The sequence below is a fragment of the Peromyscus californicus genome, unplaced genomic scaffold (assembly GCF_007827085.1).
Source record: "Peromyscus californicus insignis strain IS unplaced genomic scaffold, ASM782708v3 Scaffold_6__1_contigs__length_162567912, whole genome shotgun sequence".
NCBI lineage: Eukaryota > Metazoa > Chordata > Mammalia > Rodentia > Cricetidae > Peromyscus > Peromyscus californicus.
Genome location: NW_026294584.1, coordinates 102594313 through 102611763, shown reverse-complemented (window position 1 = coordinate 102611763; position 17451 = coordinate 102594313). Strand labels below are relative to the sequence as shown.

Genomic DNA, 17451 nt, shown 5'->3' with positions numbered 1-17451 from the left:
GCACATGCTCCCTGCCATGATCATAATGGGCTAAACCTCTGTAACTGTAAGCGAGGCCTCAATTAAACATTTTCTCTTATAAGAGTTGCCTTGGTCATGGTGTCTCTTCACAGCAATAGAACAGTGACTAAGACAATGTCCATCTGAGGAGGAGGGAAGGAGGTCAATACAGAAGGAGGAGAGACAACACCAAGGCTGTCTGATAAGCCTCGACGAATCATATTATTTTAGATTTACCTAAGATTATGCACTCTACACATAAGTGTACATGTATATACACACATACATATATACTCATATACATATGTATTTTTAAAGGACATTAAGCCACTTGGCTGAGAGTGATCTCCACAAGAACCATAGAGTAACAAAAACCCACTACCAGTCACAAGAAACCTCCTTTCAAAGAGTTGGACAGCATAGTCCAAGTGACTCCTGAAAGAATATAGATTATGGATGTAGCCCACGGTTAACTCTCAGGAGTGGGCCCCTATTGCTGAAGACACCACACACTTAGGACACACGACTCCAATTACTCAAACTGGATCCGACCTGAAAGCCTCTTTCATGTGATTCAGCTCCCACAGTTCCAGAAAATACTATGCAAAGCTGCCAAGGGAGGGAACAATTAAACAGTTGTACTCAGCTGCAACACCTATGAACCGCAATGACCAGCATGGCAGGATATGCACAATGGTGTGGGGGACCAGCCCCCACCTTTTACAGGTTCCTATGAGGAGGAGAGAGGAATAAGAAATAGTAAGTAGAATGATAGGCCTAACTGAGAAGAAGAAAGAAACACAGGACAGCTTCGGGGGGACCTGGGTCAATACCCAACGGCCCAGAACTTTATTCAAAAGGGCTTTTTATAACAATGCCAAGGGGAGGGACAAAGGACCTCTCCCTTGCTAGATACAACCAAGTATAGACCCTTCCAAACACCTGGTACCCAGGCCTGTGGTCCAATCATCCTCTTACGCAGTCCTGCTGGGTAAAGCAAGCTCAGATTTCACTAGGAAAGCTCTGTGGGCTCCCACACAATGGTGCAGGAAGTGTCACTCACATATCTGTGACAACCAACAGCTGTCTAATTGAACTTAAGGCTCACTCAACAAGAAGGAAATCATGCTTGGTACTAGAAACCTGGTCAGCTTCCCTGGGCTAGTGAGGCCAAGGATCTTAGAAAAGAATCTACCACCATCCTTACTACATTTCAAATCTTATTCTTTCTCTGTGTGTGTGTGTGTGTGTGTGTGTGTGTGTGTGTGTGTGTGTGTGTGTGTGTTTTCTGAGACAGAATTTCCCTGTATAGCCCTGACTGACCCAGAACTAGCTATGTAGACCCAACTGGCCTCAAACTCAAAGATCTGCCTGCCTTTGTCTCCCAAGGGCTGTGATTAAAGCTGCCCAGATTCTCTGAACACATGTGCAGCCTGGTTACCCATCACTATGGTGAATTTGTGGACTCGGGTTCCCAGGACACAAACATCAAGCTCAGGACATCAGGAGTAAAGGCTGTATCTTCTGACATAGGGGGCACAGTCAGGCTGTGCAGTGTCTCTGGTTCAGCACTGATGGGAAGTGGCTGGCATCATCATCAGGTGACCACACAGTGAAGCCCTGGGATCTGGCAGTTGGCAAGATGATGTCTGGGTTCCCTGGTTACATGGGTCCACATGGCAGGATTTCACTCCAATGAGTATCTCCTAACTTCTTGCAGCTCTGACAAGACGATCCTCTTCTGGGACCTGGAGAAGTTCCAGGTGGTAAGCTGCATTGAGGGGGATCCAGGGCCTGTCAGGAGCATCTTCTTCAGCCCTGATGGCTGCTGCTTGTACAGTGGCTGCAGGACTCACTGCGTGTCTATGGCTGGGAGCCTGAGTGTTGCTTTGATGTGGTCCTTGTCAACTGGGGCAAGGTGACTGACCTGGCTGTCTGTGATGACCAGCTGATAGGTGTGGCCTTCTCCCAGAGTAATGTCTCCTCTTGTGTGGTGGACCTGATGGGAGTCACCAGAACAGGCACTGTGACCCAGGACCCTGGGCAGGCTAGGCAGCCTCTGACACAGCAGACCCCCAACCCCGGTGCCTCCCTCCACCACATCTACAAGTGACCCAGCACAACCTGCAGCAAGCCTCAGCGGGGAAAGCACAGCTCAGAGAGAGAGCAGCACAGCCCCAGTCGCAAAGATGACAAGGACGAGCCTGAGTCCCCGACCGAGATCCAGAATACCGAGGACTACAATGAGATCTTCCAGCCCGAGAATAGCATCCGTCAGACACCACCCCAGAGAAGCAAGCCCTTCCCAGCACCCCCAGAGGATGACACAGCCACAGCAAAGGAGGCTGACATAACCCAGCCTAGCCATGGATGTGCAGTTGCTGGTACCAAATCTCGAGGTCCCAGCCCCACCTCCTGTCATGACTTCCACTCCTGCACCCAAGGGTGAGCCTGTCACCATCCCTGCCACATGGGATGAGCCCATTGGCCCAAAGGCCTCTGACTTACTGCCCACCATGAAGGCCCCCCAGCAGGCAGAGCTGGTGGATGAGGATGCCATGTCACAGACACATAAAGGCCACAACACCATGTGTGTGGTGCTCACCAGCCACCACAAGAACCTGGACACTGGACATGCTATGTGGACCCCAGGAGATATCAAGACATGGATGGACTCTGCAGTAGCCACCAGTGACCTCTCTGTGGTGGTGGACCTCCTGAACATTGTCAACCAGAAAACTTCCCTGTGAAGCTGGACCTGTGCATCACTACCATGCTACCACAAATCGAGAAACTTCTGCAGAGCAAGTGTGAGAGCTATGTCCAGACCAGGTGCACCTCCCTGAAGCTGATCCTGCAATGGTTCCTGCCCCTCATTCCTGTGGCAGCCCTGCCCTCTGTGGGTGTGGACACCAGCCAAGAGGAGAGGCTGCACAAGTTCTGAATCTGCTTCAAACAACTGCAGAGCATCAGGGGCCTCGTCAAGAGCAAGTCAGATCTGAGTGGCCACCATGGCAGCCCTTCCTTGAACTGCAGCTATCCATGACCAGTTTGGTCTGAGGAGCTCATGGATGGGAGCACCAGCATCCCTTGCTGGCTTGGCCTCACACCCTTGTGTGCCCATGAGCCTCAGCCTGGCCTCCACTCGTGCCCTGATGGCCATCCTGGAGGTGGCATTGCCAGCCCACTGACCACCTTCACAGTTGTGAACTCACAGCTTCCTCTCCAGCAGCAGCTGCACAGTCTTGCACAGTCCTTGCTTCTCAAGGCAGCTCCAGCCTCAGAGCTGCTGCTGCTGTAACTTACCAGGCAGATTTATTAATGTATAACTGTTCCTGATTAACATTCCAGCCTTTTATTGATAAGGGGCGATGTAATCTCTTCTGTAATTGCTTCTTGGCTGAAATTAGGATGTTGTTTTAGGGCCCAGGAAAGCTAGAATGTAACTAAAAAAAAAAAAACCTGCTCCTGACTTCCTTAAAAAATAAATTTGGCAGCCACCACACCTGGCTCTAAATTGTTGTAGCCACCATCCCTCATCCAAGACGGCCCTCTTTGCAGCAAATGGAGACCATCACAGAAAACTGCAACTGGACACAATGCAGAGATCAGTGAATTGTAGGAAGCCTGGCCACAATGGACACGTCTACATCACAGCTCCTGCACCTGTGGCTCAAGGAACATGGCGGGAAGGAGGATGAAAAGATTGTAAGATCCAGAACACAGGAAGCCCGCTGTAAAATAGTCTCTCTCAGAAGTGACCACATCAACAAGACCAGGACAGTAGCAATGCCAATGAACCTGTCAATGCGGAAACTGCTGTGGTGCCCCGCTCCCAGGCAATGACAGGCAACTGCTGACTGCTGAGGAATGGAGAATGAGCCTCGCCCAGGTGTGAGCCCTCTTATTGGCTGTCTAATGCGGGGTGGTCAGTCTTGAAACCATATACTCACAAATAATAAAAACAAACCCAGTAAGTTCTAATATATATATTAAATATTTATATATGCATATATGTGTCTTAGCATACACATACATATGTGTGTGTGTGTGTGCACCAAGTATAATCAAAAACAAAAAGGTTATCAACTTAAGGAGAGGATGGAGGGATTTGAAAGAAGGTAATAGGGAGGGACTAGAGGGAGGAAAAGAAGAGGGAAAGTGATATAAATCTATTTCAATTTAAAACATCTTTTAAAGATTAATAAAAGTAACAAACTAGTGTAAAATAATTGAAAAAGAGATGCCATATAAGTAAAATTATAAAAAAAAAAGACATTAAAAAAATGAAACCTGCTAAGCTGGTAGTATGGCCTAGTAGTAGAGAAATTGCTTAGCATGTGTAAGACCCTGAGCACCATATGCCCTGCTCCATTAAAAAAGAAATGTCTTTGTTCCTGTGAATCATGTTACATTTTTAAAGTTCTGAGAATTCAACCTATTGTTACAATCCTAGAAGTTACAAAAACCAACCCCCACCGAGGCCAATGTATCGCCTTAGGGCACCAAGGGGCTGTGAACCCTAGGACCCTGTACAGGGTTCCTCTTCTCAGTGCTGAGACAAAAATACCTGACCGAGGAAACATACAGAAGGAAACTTCAGCTCACAGTTTGAGGGTATCATCTATTATGGTGGGGAGCTGCAGCAGCAGGAGCATCAGGCAGCTGGTCACCTTCTTCCGTGGTGTTCACAGGAAGCAGAGAGGGATGAATGCTGGTGCTCAACTTGCTTTCTTCTTTTTATTCAGGCTGGGAATCCATCCTGTCAAGGGGTCCCTCCTACAGTGATGTTGAGTCTCCCCACCTAAGTCAACCTAATCCAGATATTCCCTTAAGGACAAATCCAGAGGTTTGTCTCTTAGGTGATTGCAGATCCCATCAAGCTGGCAATCAAGGTTAACCATCAGAGGTCCCAGGAGTCAGTCATAGGCGGGCCCTCCAGCTTCATCACACAGACTGGGAGAGGGCAGAGATCCATCCGCCTGTGAGAGCAAGAGTCGACTCCCATGACAGTGCATGCCATGGCTCTTGTGTATTCTGACTGTAGAGCATTGCCCTGTGGTCTTCTCAGAGCTAGCTCTGCTATATTCATGGGACTTCTGAGGTATTTTTGTGGCACGTTTCTCCTTGAACCTCCTGTATAGGAATCACCTGGAACCTACTAGAAATGCAGATTACTGGGCCACTGTTCAAACCTATAGGATCAAAGGCCTGGGACCCAAAACTGCACCTTAGCCCTCAGCCCAGAGGATCATGGATTTGAAACTCATTGAAACATCTCACCAGCCCTCATCAATTTTTTAAAATGCTTCTTATTTCTATTTTTTCTAGAGATTGTAGTGCTGATGATCTGGTCCAGAACCAAGAGAATGCTGAGTAATCATTCTTTCACTGTCTGCCCAGAACTTCCTTAAGTTTTTAATGTCTTTTAACAATTGTTTCAAAAAGGCAATATGTTGTAGAATATTATTTTAAGGTGTGTTACTTTTGTTTATGTTGCGTTTGTTTAACTCTGTGAATCTGTGTTACTTTGCCTGTCTAAAACACCTGATGGTCTAATAAAGAACTGAATGGCCAATAGCAAGGCAGGAGAGAGAAATAGGCAGGGTGGCAAGTAGAAAGAATAAATAGAAGGAGAAATCTGGGAGGAGGACTCCAGGGGCCAGACACCCAGCTACACAGCAAACCACAGAATAAGAGTAAGATTTACAGAAGTAAGAGAATGGGAAAAGCCCAGAGGCAAAAGGTAGACAGGATAATTTAAGATCAGGAAAGCTGGATAGAAAAAACAAACAAACTAAGGCCGGGCATTAAAAATTAAGAATAAGACTCCATGTATGATTTATTTGGGAGCTGGGTGGTGGATCCCCTTAAAAGAGAAAAAACAAATAACAACAGCAATATGTGATCAAGATACAGGATTCTAGAAGTATAGAGACAGCAGAGAGTATAAAAGGAAGTCATGGTTGTAGATATGGTTTGTGACAGGGTCCTGTGCTGTTCCCTTTGGGGGAGGGGTGAGTAGGTACAGAGTCAATGACACAGACTCTGAAAGGATGCTGAAACAACCTCAGTTTATTCAGGAAGAGGCAAGCTTTGTATACCCTCCACCCTGCCACAGGGGTGGGGGGTGGGGGGTTAGGTCTGATGAATATGCATATGCAGGTGTGACATGGCTGCCTCTCGTTGGCCCAGGTCATCTCAGATCATGTCTCAGCTGCTGTTGCTAAGGCCCTTAGGCAGACCCAGGTTGGCTCTCAGGAAGTATCTTATTACTGGTTTGGGCCAGCTGGCCATCAAGCCTCATCAAGGGCTGAGTCATCCAGCAATGGTTCTGTCAGTATAATGCTTGCCTAGCATGCTCAAAGTCCTGGGTTCCATCCTGGCAGGACATAAAACATGATGCATATAACTATAATACTCAGCTCTCAGGAAGTAGAGGCAGGTGGTGCAGAAGTTCAAGTCCAGCCTCAGCTGAAACTACATAGTGAGCTCAAGGCCAGCTTGGTCTGTATAGACTATGCCTCAAAAAGAATAATGGAGGTTGGTGATCTGAGTTCGATTCCTGGAACTCACTTTAAAAAACAGATGTAGTTGTACACACCTATAATCCCAGCATTTCTATCACAAAATGGGAAATAGTGGAGACAGGAGAATCACCTGGGAGCTGGCAGGCTGCGAGACTGGAGTATACAGTGTAGTAGAAAGAGACCCTGCCTTAACAGAGTGGAAGGAGAGAACTATTCCCAAAAGTTGTCCTCAGACCTTCACCTACGTACATGGGCTTGTGTATATACCCAATAATGTGATCACAGTTCTAGGCCAGCCTAGGCTGCAGAGCCAGACTCTCTTCAAAAACAAAAGAAACTCTCTCCCATTCATGACAAACTCCCTCCCCATATGTGTGCATATGTATGTATGTGTACATATACATCAGCAGTCAAAGCCCCAACTGCCACCATCTGTGTACAGTCTAAACTCCAGCTCACCTACTTTCTCATAAATCTCCAGGGACCACCTGATAAGATTTCCACACTCCACTGTACAGGAGCAAGGAGTTGGACCAGGGATGAACAGATATCGATAGAAATAGAGACAGTTTATTAAGAAAAATAAATGGGGGTGCTGAAGAGATGGCTCAGTGATTAAGAGTGAATGCTGATTTTCTAGAGGATCCAAATTCAGTTCCCACCACCTATGTCCTGTCACTCACAACTACCTTTAACTCTAGCTCCAGAAGATCTGACACCTCTGGCCTCTACAGGCACCCGCTCTTACATGCATGTGCACATGCGTGCACACACACACACACACACACACACACACACACACACACACACACACACGAGAAAGAGAGACAGAGAGAGAATTAGAATAGAGAGAGAGCAGTAGAGCAAAGGCTTTCCTAAGAGTGGGAATGGACCAGGAATAGGGTCAAGTTCCAGGTTCAAAGGCCCTGAGCCTGAGTCTCCAACCTTACAAGTCATCTACATAGACCCTCCTGCTCTGGCCTTTGGTGGGTGTTCTTTCTCTACACATGCTGTTTTGACACTCACAGTCAGTGGTGGGTAAGGTTTCCTGTCTTCCTCTGCCATTGTTTTTTTTTTTTTTTCTCGAGTGTCAATCTTGACACCTCAGAACATCCCTCTCCACTCTGCTCCCCCTCAGAAAGACATCCCTATCCAACTGTCCAGTGCTTTGGATGGGCAGGGCAGTGGGTGCAGGGAGTGGGAGAGTGCTTTCTTCAAGCTGAAGGTGGTAAGAAGACAAACTCCAGTTGCAGCAATCATATTTTCAGTACCGAAGACATTGTGAGTCAGGCTGGAGGCTGGCAAACACGCTCTGAGCTGGCGTAGGCCCACACCCAAGAGGCCCAACAGTGTTCTAGGATCCAAATGGAAAGGATGTGTCACAGAGGACACCAGGTGAGGCCTGTCATCAGGACAGTGGGGTAGCTGTGACTATAAGTAGTCCACCTGTCAGGATGGAAAATAAACCCTCATGGCTGCTCCCCGCCGTGGGCTGCCTTCCCCATGCCACCCTCTGGCAGGCTGTACATCTGGGCAGGTGACAGGGCCATGAGTATTTGTGGATAACCTGCCTGTTAGCAAAAGTAATGATCACTTTAAGTGCTGTTGAGTGAGCTGTCATTTCACATGAACTGGTCAGTCTTCACTCTCGTCCATGCTCATTAATTAGGATGGAATGTTCTGAGATGATTATTTTTTCATTGCTGCGGTTAGAATGCAGGGCCTCACACATGCTAGAAAAGTACTTTACCATTGACTATACTCCCAGCAACAGAAGAATTTGTACATAATTAAAGAGATGTCTCAATGGATAAAACATGACAACCAGTGTTGAGATCCCCAAAACCCATGTAAATGTCAGGCAGGTAAAATGGCTGCCTGTAATCCAGGAGACAGAGACAAGGGGTCCCCAGGGCAAGCTGGCTGGCTGGACTAGCCAAATCAGTGAACTCTGGATTCATCAAGAGGACCTGATCAATACATAAAGTGGAGAGTAATTGAGGAAGACACCAGTGTCAACTTCACTACAGGTGTACCCATACCCATACAGGTGTGCCTGTTCACATTCAAGCATGCATACTCACACCATGCACACACATACACCTGCACAAAAAAGAACTTCAGTCTAGTTGAGACGGACTCATTTGGAAATCCATGTAAACATTCTAAAGAAAATTATAATCGCTTCTAATACTATGACCCATATGTGATGACATTTAACACATTGTGGTATAACTCCAGGCTCTTCATCTATGCATATTTAATAAACATTTGTTTCCATTTTTTTTTTTGACCCAGGGTCTCATGTAGTCCAGGCTAGCCTCAAACTCATTACATAGCTGAAGATAACCTTGAACTTGTGGTCCTCCTGCCTCCACCTGCCCAGTGCTGGGATCACAGGCATATACCACAGCCAGCCTCTGCTATGATGTGCCCAGAATTGAGGTTTGCCGCCCCAGGACCTGTGACAGCCTCAGCCTTTTGACCAGATTTATGATATTAAACTTGGATTCTCTCCTGTGGAGCAAACCTCAAACTCAATCAGAAGATGACTGGTTACCCCCATAGTACCCAAACCACTGTTGCACAGGTGGGCACATCTTACCTGGTAGGTCAGTGCTGGGTATGACCTAAGGTTTTCTTCTCTCCCAGCAGTCTGCATAGCACCAGCCAGCAGTATGAAAGCTAGCCAACAGGAAGTTTCCTGAGCAGTGTGAGACGGCTTTGTCTATGTTCTGAAAACCAAATCATTTCTTTATGTCCTATCCACCAAACAAAGGAATCTACCATCTCACCATGGTGGGCAACCAAGAACTTTCACGGTAACCTGTGTTGTTTGGAGGGACTTTATGGCTTGCCTAACTGTTTTGGTTAGACTTTCTATTGCTGTGATGAAACACCACGACAAAAGCAAACTGGGGAGGAAAGGATTTACTTGGCTTACACTTCCACATTGTAGTCCATCAATCACTGAGGAAGTCTGGGCAGGAACTCAAGCAGGACAGGAACCTGGAGGCAGGAGCTGATGCAGAAGCCATGGAGGGGTGCTGCTTACTGGCTGGATCTCCATGGCTTGCTTGGCCCTCTTTCTTATAGAACCCAGGACCACCAGCCCATGGATAGCCCCTCCTTCATCAATACTATTAAGAAAATGCCCTACAGGCTTGCCTACAGCCCTATCTCATGGAATCCTTCCTTAACTGAGGTTCCCTCTTCTCAGATGACTTTAGCTTGTATCGAATTGATATAAAACTATTCAGCACACTGACCAATAACTCATAAAAAGGGACCCTATGCCTGGCACTAAGGTGTTTATTTATTTTTTTTTATTTATTTTTTTTTTTTTTTTTTTTTTTGGTTTTTCGAGACAGGGTTTCTCTTGTAGCTTTGCGCCTTTCCTGGGACTCCCTTGGTAGCCCAGGCTGGCCTCGAACTCACAGAGATCCGCCTGGCTCTGCCTCCCGAGTGCTGGGATTAAAGGCGTGCGCCACCACCGCCCGGCTTAACTGGATCTTTTGAAGTCAGAAGACCCACCCTAAATCTGGGCTGTCTTTATAAAGGACGAGGAAAAAAGAGACTTTTGCTTGTTCCTTGTTCCTGAACAAGGGAATCCGTGGCTGATATGTAGAACTGAATTGTATTGCAAAATAAAAATTTTTTAAAAATAAAAAAAAGAAATAAAAACTGTTAATGCAGCCGGGCGGTGGTGGCGCACGCCTTTAATCCCAGCACTCGGGAGGCAGAGGCAGGCGGATCTCTGTGAGTTCGAGGCCAGCCTGGTCTCCAAAGTGAGTTCCAGGAAAGGCGCAAAGCTACACAGAGAAACCCTGTCTCGAAAAACCAAAAAAAAAAAAAAAAAAAAAAAAAAAAAAAAAAAAAAACTGTTAATGCTTATCGAAAAAAAAAGACTTTTGCTCTTTGTCTGCTTGCCCTCACTACTCACTGGCATTAGAGCCTACTTCTTTGGTATTCCAACATATGCTGAAGACCAGCTGAGACATCCAGCCTCATGAACTGAACAACTACTGGATTATTTGACTTTCTGTTGAGAGACAGCCATTATTGGACTAGGTGGCCTTCAGCCTGTGAGTTACTCTATTAAATCCTCTGTGTGTGTGTGTGTGTGTGTGTGTGTGTGTGTGTGTGTGTGTGTGTGTGTGTGTGAGAGAGAGAGAGAGAGAGAGAGAGATTCATTCTGTCAGTTCTGTGCCTCTAAAGAACCTTGACTAATACAACACTCATCTATATAAAATAAAAATAAGTAAAAATAAGTAAATAATTTTTTAAAAAAGAGATAGAGAAAGCTGCCACAGTCTCAGGACTCAAACATTGCTCTCCAGAGGAAAATCCTGCTTAAGGAAGGAACCTTATACTGCAGACCCATAATGAGTCCTGTCAGAAGGGCCCCCAAGAGGATGAATAGACAAAGTCAGAGCGTAAGCAGACTGCAGCACCCCATCCCAGAAGTAAGCCCCTTATCTACAACAGACAACTTGGAAGCCACTCTCATGGAAGTGAACCCAGAAACAAATATGGCTGCTACAGATGCCCAGGACTTGACAGTTGACAGCAGCCACAATTTTTATCTCCACCTCCAACCAGCCAGAGAAAGTCATGTGTGTGCCCCTCTGCATTCTACACTCTTTCTGACGAGCCCACCTACACCTTCCCGGTGCTGCCAGTCTCCAGTCAGGGCATTTTCTCCCTGCTCCCCAGATGAAGCATCCTCTCTCGGCTGCCCACCTCTGAGTCTGTGCTGAGATGTGAGGAATGGTAGCTAACCTTTTCTCCAGCAAAGGCAGCACCGATAGGTTTTGCTCTTCCCATCCGGTTGATGTCCATCCACATCTTAGTCACTTATCTCACTGCTGTGCTAACAAAAGCCACTTTCAGAAGGGTTTGTTTCGGCTGAGAGTCCGGGGGCACAGCCCGTCGCGGTGGGCAACCATGGTGACAGAAGTGTTTCAACTGAGAGTCTGGTGGCACAGCCCATCGCGGTGGGCAACCATGGTGACAGGAGCTGGAGGCAGCTGGTCCCATGGTATCCACACTCTGGAAGCCGAGAGAGATGAACGCCAGTTCTCAGCTCACCTTCTCACTTTGAGTCAGTCTGGGACACCACCCCTGGGATGGTGTCACCTACAGTTATGCTGGGTCTTCTCACCTCAATTATCCTAATCTATATAATTTCCTCCAAGGCATGTTCACAGATTTATTTTGATGGTGAGTCTACATCCTGTTAAATTGACAATCAAGATTGACCATCATGCCTTTAATCCCAGCACTTGGGAGGCAGAAGCAAGAAGGTCTCTGTGGGTTCAAGGCCAGCCTGGTCTACATAGTAAATTCCAGGACAACCAGAGCTACATAATGAGACTATTTTTTAAAAAAAGATTGAATATCACAGTCTGTTCCCATAGACACATCATGGCCACATGGCCAGGTGTCATCAGAATATAGCAGCCCAGTGAACAAAAGGACTAGGACATTGAAATGCACTTGAAACTCATGATTACATATGTAGATATATCCAACCTTCTTATTAAATAAGAAACACAGAACCAATGCAAAGAAGAAAGTCAAGAGGTCAGAGCTAAGAGCTAAAACCTTACCCTTCCTCCTGCAGTGGTCCTACCTCTCCGAACCAGAGCTACCCCTGTGTTAAAGTCTTTATATAGAGTTCCTGTCCTGCCTTCTCATTGATTGTAAACCCAACCACATGACCGCCTCCTCACGGCCTGTCTGTATAGGCCTCCAGGTTTTCCATGATTGGTATTAAGATTAAAGGCATGTGTATCCAATAATGGCTGTATCCCTGAACACACAGAGACTTACCCAGCTCTGCCTATTAAGTGCTGGAATTACAAGCGTACGCTACCACTGCCCTGCTTTCCTATGGCTTGCTAATAGCTCTGACCCCCGGGCAACTTTATTTATTAACATACAAATAACATTTTAATACAAATAAAATATCACCATATTTCCCCTTTTCTATTTTAATAAAAAGGAAAAAAAGAAAAAGCTTATAACTAATATAAGAAAAACTATATACAAAAGTACAATAACTATATACAATATATATAAGTAATAAATACCTAAACAATGTCTAGTCCATTTGTATTTGACAAATTCAGAGAAAATAATTTCATTATCTATCCTATTTTGGTAAGTCCAAAATGTATCCTAATTAATCTTCAACTATAACTAACTAACCTTCAACTATAACTAACTAATCTTCAACTCCCTCAGAGACCCAAGAAGGAAATAATATTAGCTAACAAAAATAAAAACAGGAAGTGCATGCAAGCAACTTCCAAAAAATTTGTGAGTTGACAGAAACAGCCAGCTGTCTGGACAGTCACCTGAAGTTTCTCCGAAGTGCTGGGGCATCATCTTCAGCCTATAGGCTTAGCATATCTGACAGACTCATTTGTGAAGTAGGATGTACACAAGGTCAACAGTTCAACCTCACATTGAGTGAGAGCGGTCCATGTACCAGAAACACCTGAATTCCACTAGTGTCATGTCATGATTCAGGATTTTAAATTCTGGAAATTGTTGATGGTTTTTTAATTCAGCTGTCCATTCTTCTTGGCTGTGTATATATGGCTTCATCTCAGCATCCCATTCTTCTCCATATCCCTCTATCAAATGCCAGTCTACTATTGAGAGGCGTGAGCTTAGTTACTCTTCAAGAATAACTGTTTCAGCTGTTGTTCCATTGCACATCAGAGGCCATCGGCCCATTGCCTGTTCAGCTGCCTTCAAAGAAAAGGGCACTGTACCTTTTCCGAATTGCGAAGGCCACTTCAGGGATGGTGCCATATTATCCTGGCCTCTGAAGATGCCTTTTGATAAAGCCATAACCACACTTGTTTTGGCAAGAATCAGTAGTCCTTTGTTTCATGTCCTGTCTGTCCATTTTGTCAGCAGTTGATTCAAGGATACTTTGTTATCCAGTGGCTAACTTTTGCCACAATGAAAGCTAACTCCATATACAGTTTCTTCAATGCCCATATTTTCTCTGAAGTAGATTGGTACTGCCAGGAGCTGACATGTCTCATAGTCATAACAAAAAAGAAAAATTTTCTAAGTTATTAAAACATTTTAAATGCCATATTCTGTAGATCTCTGAAGGGTTTGAAGATAACCTGTCTATCTAAAATATATCTACTCAATCTTGAAAACATACCTAATATAACTACAAGTTCTATTATAATGTCTAACTACTAACTTTCATTTCTTTATATCCTAATAGTTGGTAATAACATTCAAGGATCAGAAAATTGCATTACATTGTTAGATGAACGGTACAATTAAAAAAATATATATAACATTTTCTAACAATATCAATTTCAATATATATAATTTGTATACAATATAAAACAATCCAATCCAATGTAAAGTATTTACATTTTTCTTTTCTTTCTTTCTTTCTTTTTTTTTTAATAAGAACCTTAAATCTAATCTCCTTTGCTTAGCCTTTTTCCTAACCCTTGACAACAACTTGTAACCAACCCCCCTAATCAATGAAAATTATCCCAGACCCAAAACCCATTAAAAGACCAAAAAAAAACCAACCGCCCCACACCACCTCTTTGGGAATGTGGGCGTCGTATTCTTGAAATTGCTTCCTGCTGGGTATGGGCGAAGGTATCTTTATCCTGAAAGAAAAATTTTAGGTTAATTGTCAAATTCTAGGAAAGGTAACTATATCCTTCGTTATCCAGTCTGTGTATAATGCCAAAATTCAGGGTTTATCTCAAATCCTTATTCAAGTAGTCTTTGAGACTGGATCATCTCAGCTAGCTCTCTCAAAATTGCTCTGAGCACTTTGTAGTTCAAAGCTGATCTGTAGATGATGTTTGTCAGCTTAGTGATGTTATTATTGTCCACGTGGAATTGTTGTTGTTGTGGGGTCCCATCTTCTTCCTGGAGACTTCAGTTGATGTTAGGCCTGACCGTGATTTCCTGCAAAAAACTGATAAGAGACTCGAACACAAAGACTATATATGCGACTTTTTAGAATTAGTTAGTACTCTATATGACCATTTATATCTTAACAAAGTTTAAAATGTATATATATCTATATATATTGATCTTGTAAATTTTGATATAAAATTCATACTTTAAGAAAAGCTTAAAGAATCAGAATAGAATCAAAGAGTTGAGATTCGTAATAGAATAGTCCCTTAATTAATTTGGCTTTTCTCCTGTCCCATAGCAGAAGATGGCTCTTTTCTTCTGGCATGATACAGGGAGTTTGCATTTTCCTTTTAACAACATGCTTGAGTTTAAAGAAGGAGAGAGTCATTCTCCAACTCCAAAGTCAGCTTTAAATTTTAATTGAACTGGGACTATTAGAAATTAAATAGTGTTAAATCTTTAAAGAAAAGCAGAAACAAACATTTAGGAAGACATAAAATTTTTTTTTTAGATAACATACCCATACGCCATTTCACTCTGTTTCTTAGGATAGATGATTTGTCCCTTTTCTTCAGTTGTCTCATTTGTCCAGTGTTCTTCAAATTCCTTAACCTTCATTCTCCTAAAAGACAAAACCAAAAACCTTTCCCCAAGGTTTTTTGGGGATGTTCCTTTTTGACAAGTTATCTGATTAAATGAAAAGGCATGTGTTACTGGTGTAAGTTAGTTTAAATTGGATGTTTACGATAGTTGATGAACTATCACCTCCTCTAATTAAGAGGTTTCTCTTGTTCAAATCGAACCTTTATCAATTTTGATGGTACCCACAGCTTATCTTCTCCTGTAGAAATAAAAGCAAAACCTCGTCCCCAATGTAACACATATCCTGGTTTCCATTCTGAGGTCAGCACATCCTTAAAGTATATAGGTTGATTTAATTCTGTAGTTTTTTCTATTATCCAATGTCTCTCTGCAGCTGTTGTTCCTTTCTCATTGGCATTGAGAAAATTCAAAGTTAATAGAGCATTATGTAGTCTATTTCTGGGGGTTTTTGTTACTCCTTTTTGTTTATTTAGCATATCCTTTAGAGTTCTGTTTGATCTTTCTATAACTGCTTGACCTGTAGGATTATGTGGTATACCTGTAACATGGTTTATATTATAATAAGCAAAAAACTGTTTCATTTTAACAGAGACATATGATGGAGCATTATCAGTTTTGATTTGTGCAGGTATACCCATAATGGCCATAACTTCTAGCAAATGAGTGATTACAGAATCAGCTTTTTCAGAACTCAAAGCAGTTGCCCATTGAAATCCTGAATAAGTATCGATAGTGTGGTGTACATATTTCAGTTTTCCAAATTCTGCAAAGTGAAACACGTCCATCTGCCAGATTTCATTCCTCTGAGTACCCTTTGGGTTACATCCTGCTGGTAATGGTGTTTGATTGTAGAAGGAACAAGTAGGACATTTCTTTACTATTTCTTTGGCTTGTTGCCAGGTTATGGAAAAATCCTTTTTTAAACCTTTACTATTTACATGATGTTTTTTATGAAATTCTGAGGCCTCCAGCACATTTCCTATCAATAATTTATCAATCTCATCATTGCCTTGTGCTAGAGGGCCTGGCAGACCAGTATGGGATCGGATGTGAGTTATATATAAAGGATGACTCCTTTTTCTGATTGTATCTTGTAATTGAATAAATAATGAAGTTAATTCTGAAGCATCGTGGATAAATTCTGCAGTCTCAATATGTAATACTACTCTTTCAGCATACTGAGAGTCAGTTACTATATTGAGAGGTTCTGAAAAATCCATTAATACCAACAGAATAGCATACAATTCTGATTTTTGAACTGAATTATAAGGACTTTGAACCACTTTACTTAAATTTTCTGATTTGTAACCTGCCTTTCCTTGTTTGTTGGCATCTGTATAAAATGTACGAACTCCAGATATGGGTTTTTTCCTCACAATTCGAGGCAAGATCCAATCAGCTCTCTTTATAAGATCAATTCTATTGCTTTTGGGATATTTGCTGTTAATTTCTCCCAAAAAATTACTGCAAGCTTTTTGCCAAGCTTCATTTTCTATCCATAGTTTTTCAATGTCCTCCTTAGTTAAAGGTACGACAATTTCTGCTGGGTCTATTCCTGCTAATTGACAAAGTCTCAATTTTCCTTTCCAAATCAAGTCAGAGATTTTTTCCACATAAGTTTTTAATTTTTTATTTGGTTTATTTGGTAAAAATATCCATTCCAATATAATATCTTCCCTTTGCATTAATATTCCTGTTGGGGAATGCCTAGAAGGTAAAATAACCAAAATGCAATCCAGCTTTGAATCAATACGATCTACATGCCCTTCATGTACTTTCTTTTCTACCAAGGCCAATTCTTTCTCAGCTTCAGGTGATAATTCTCTTGGACTATTTAAGTCCTTATCACCTTCTAAGGTTTTAAACAAATTATTCAGTTCATCATTTTTTACCCCAACAATAGTTCTTAGATGAGAAATGTCTCCAAATAATCTTTGAAAGTCATTAAGAGTCTGTAGTCGATCTCTCCTAATTTGCACTTTTTGAGGTCTAATTTTTTGAAGTTCTATTTAATATCCTAAATAATTAATAGAATCTCCTCTTTGTACCTTTTCTGAAGCAATTTGTAATCCCCAGCAAGGCAAAATTTTCTTTACTTTTTCAAACATTCTTTCTAAAGTATCTGCATTTGAATCAGCTAATAAAATGTCATCCATATAATGATAAATTATAGATTTAGGAAATTTTTTACGCACCACTTCTAATGGCTGTTTTACAAAATATTGGCACAAAGTTGGGCTATTCAACATTCCCTGTGGGAGAACCGTCCATTGAAATCTTTTAACCGGTTGAGAATTATTATAAGTAGGCACTGTGAAAGCAAATCTTTCTCTGTCTTTTTCTTGTAAGGGTATTGAAAAGAAACAGTCTTTTAAATCAATAACTATGAGAG

At 42.9% G+C, this 17451-nt stretch overlaps 1 pseudogene; it reads left to right on the top strand.

The window, feature by feature from the left end:
• The first annotated feature begins 1424 nt into the window (after positions 1-1424).
• LOC128099717 (katanin p80 WD40 repeat-containing subunit B1-like) lies at positions 1425-3060 on the top strand (annotated as a pseudogene).
• The last annotated feature ends 14391 nt before the right edge of the window (positions 3061-17451 follow it).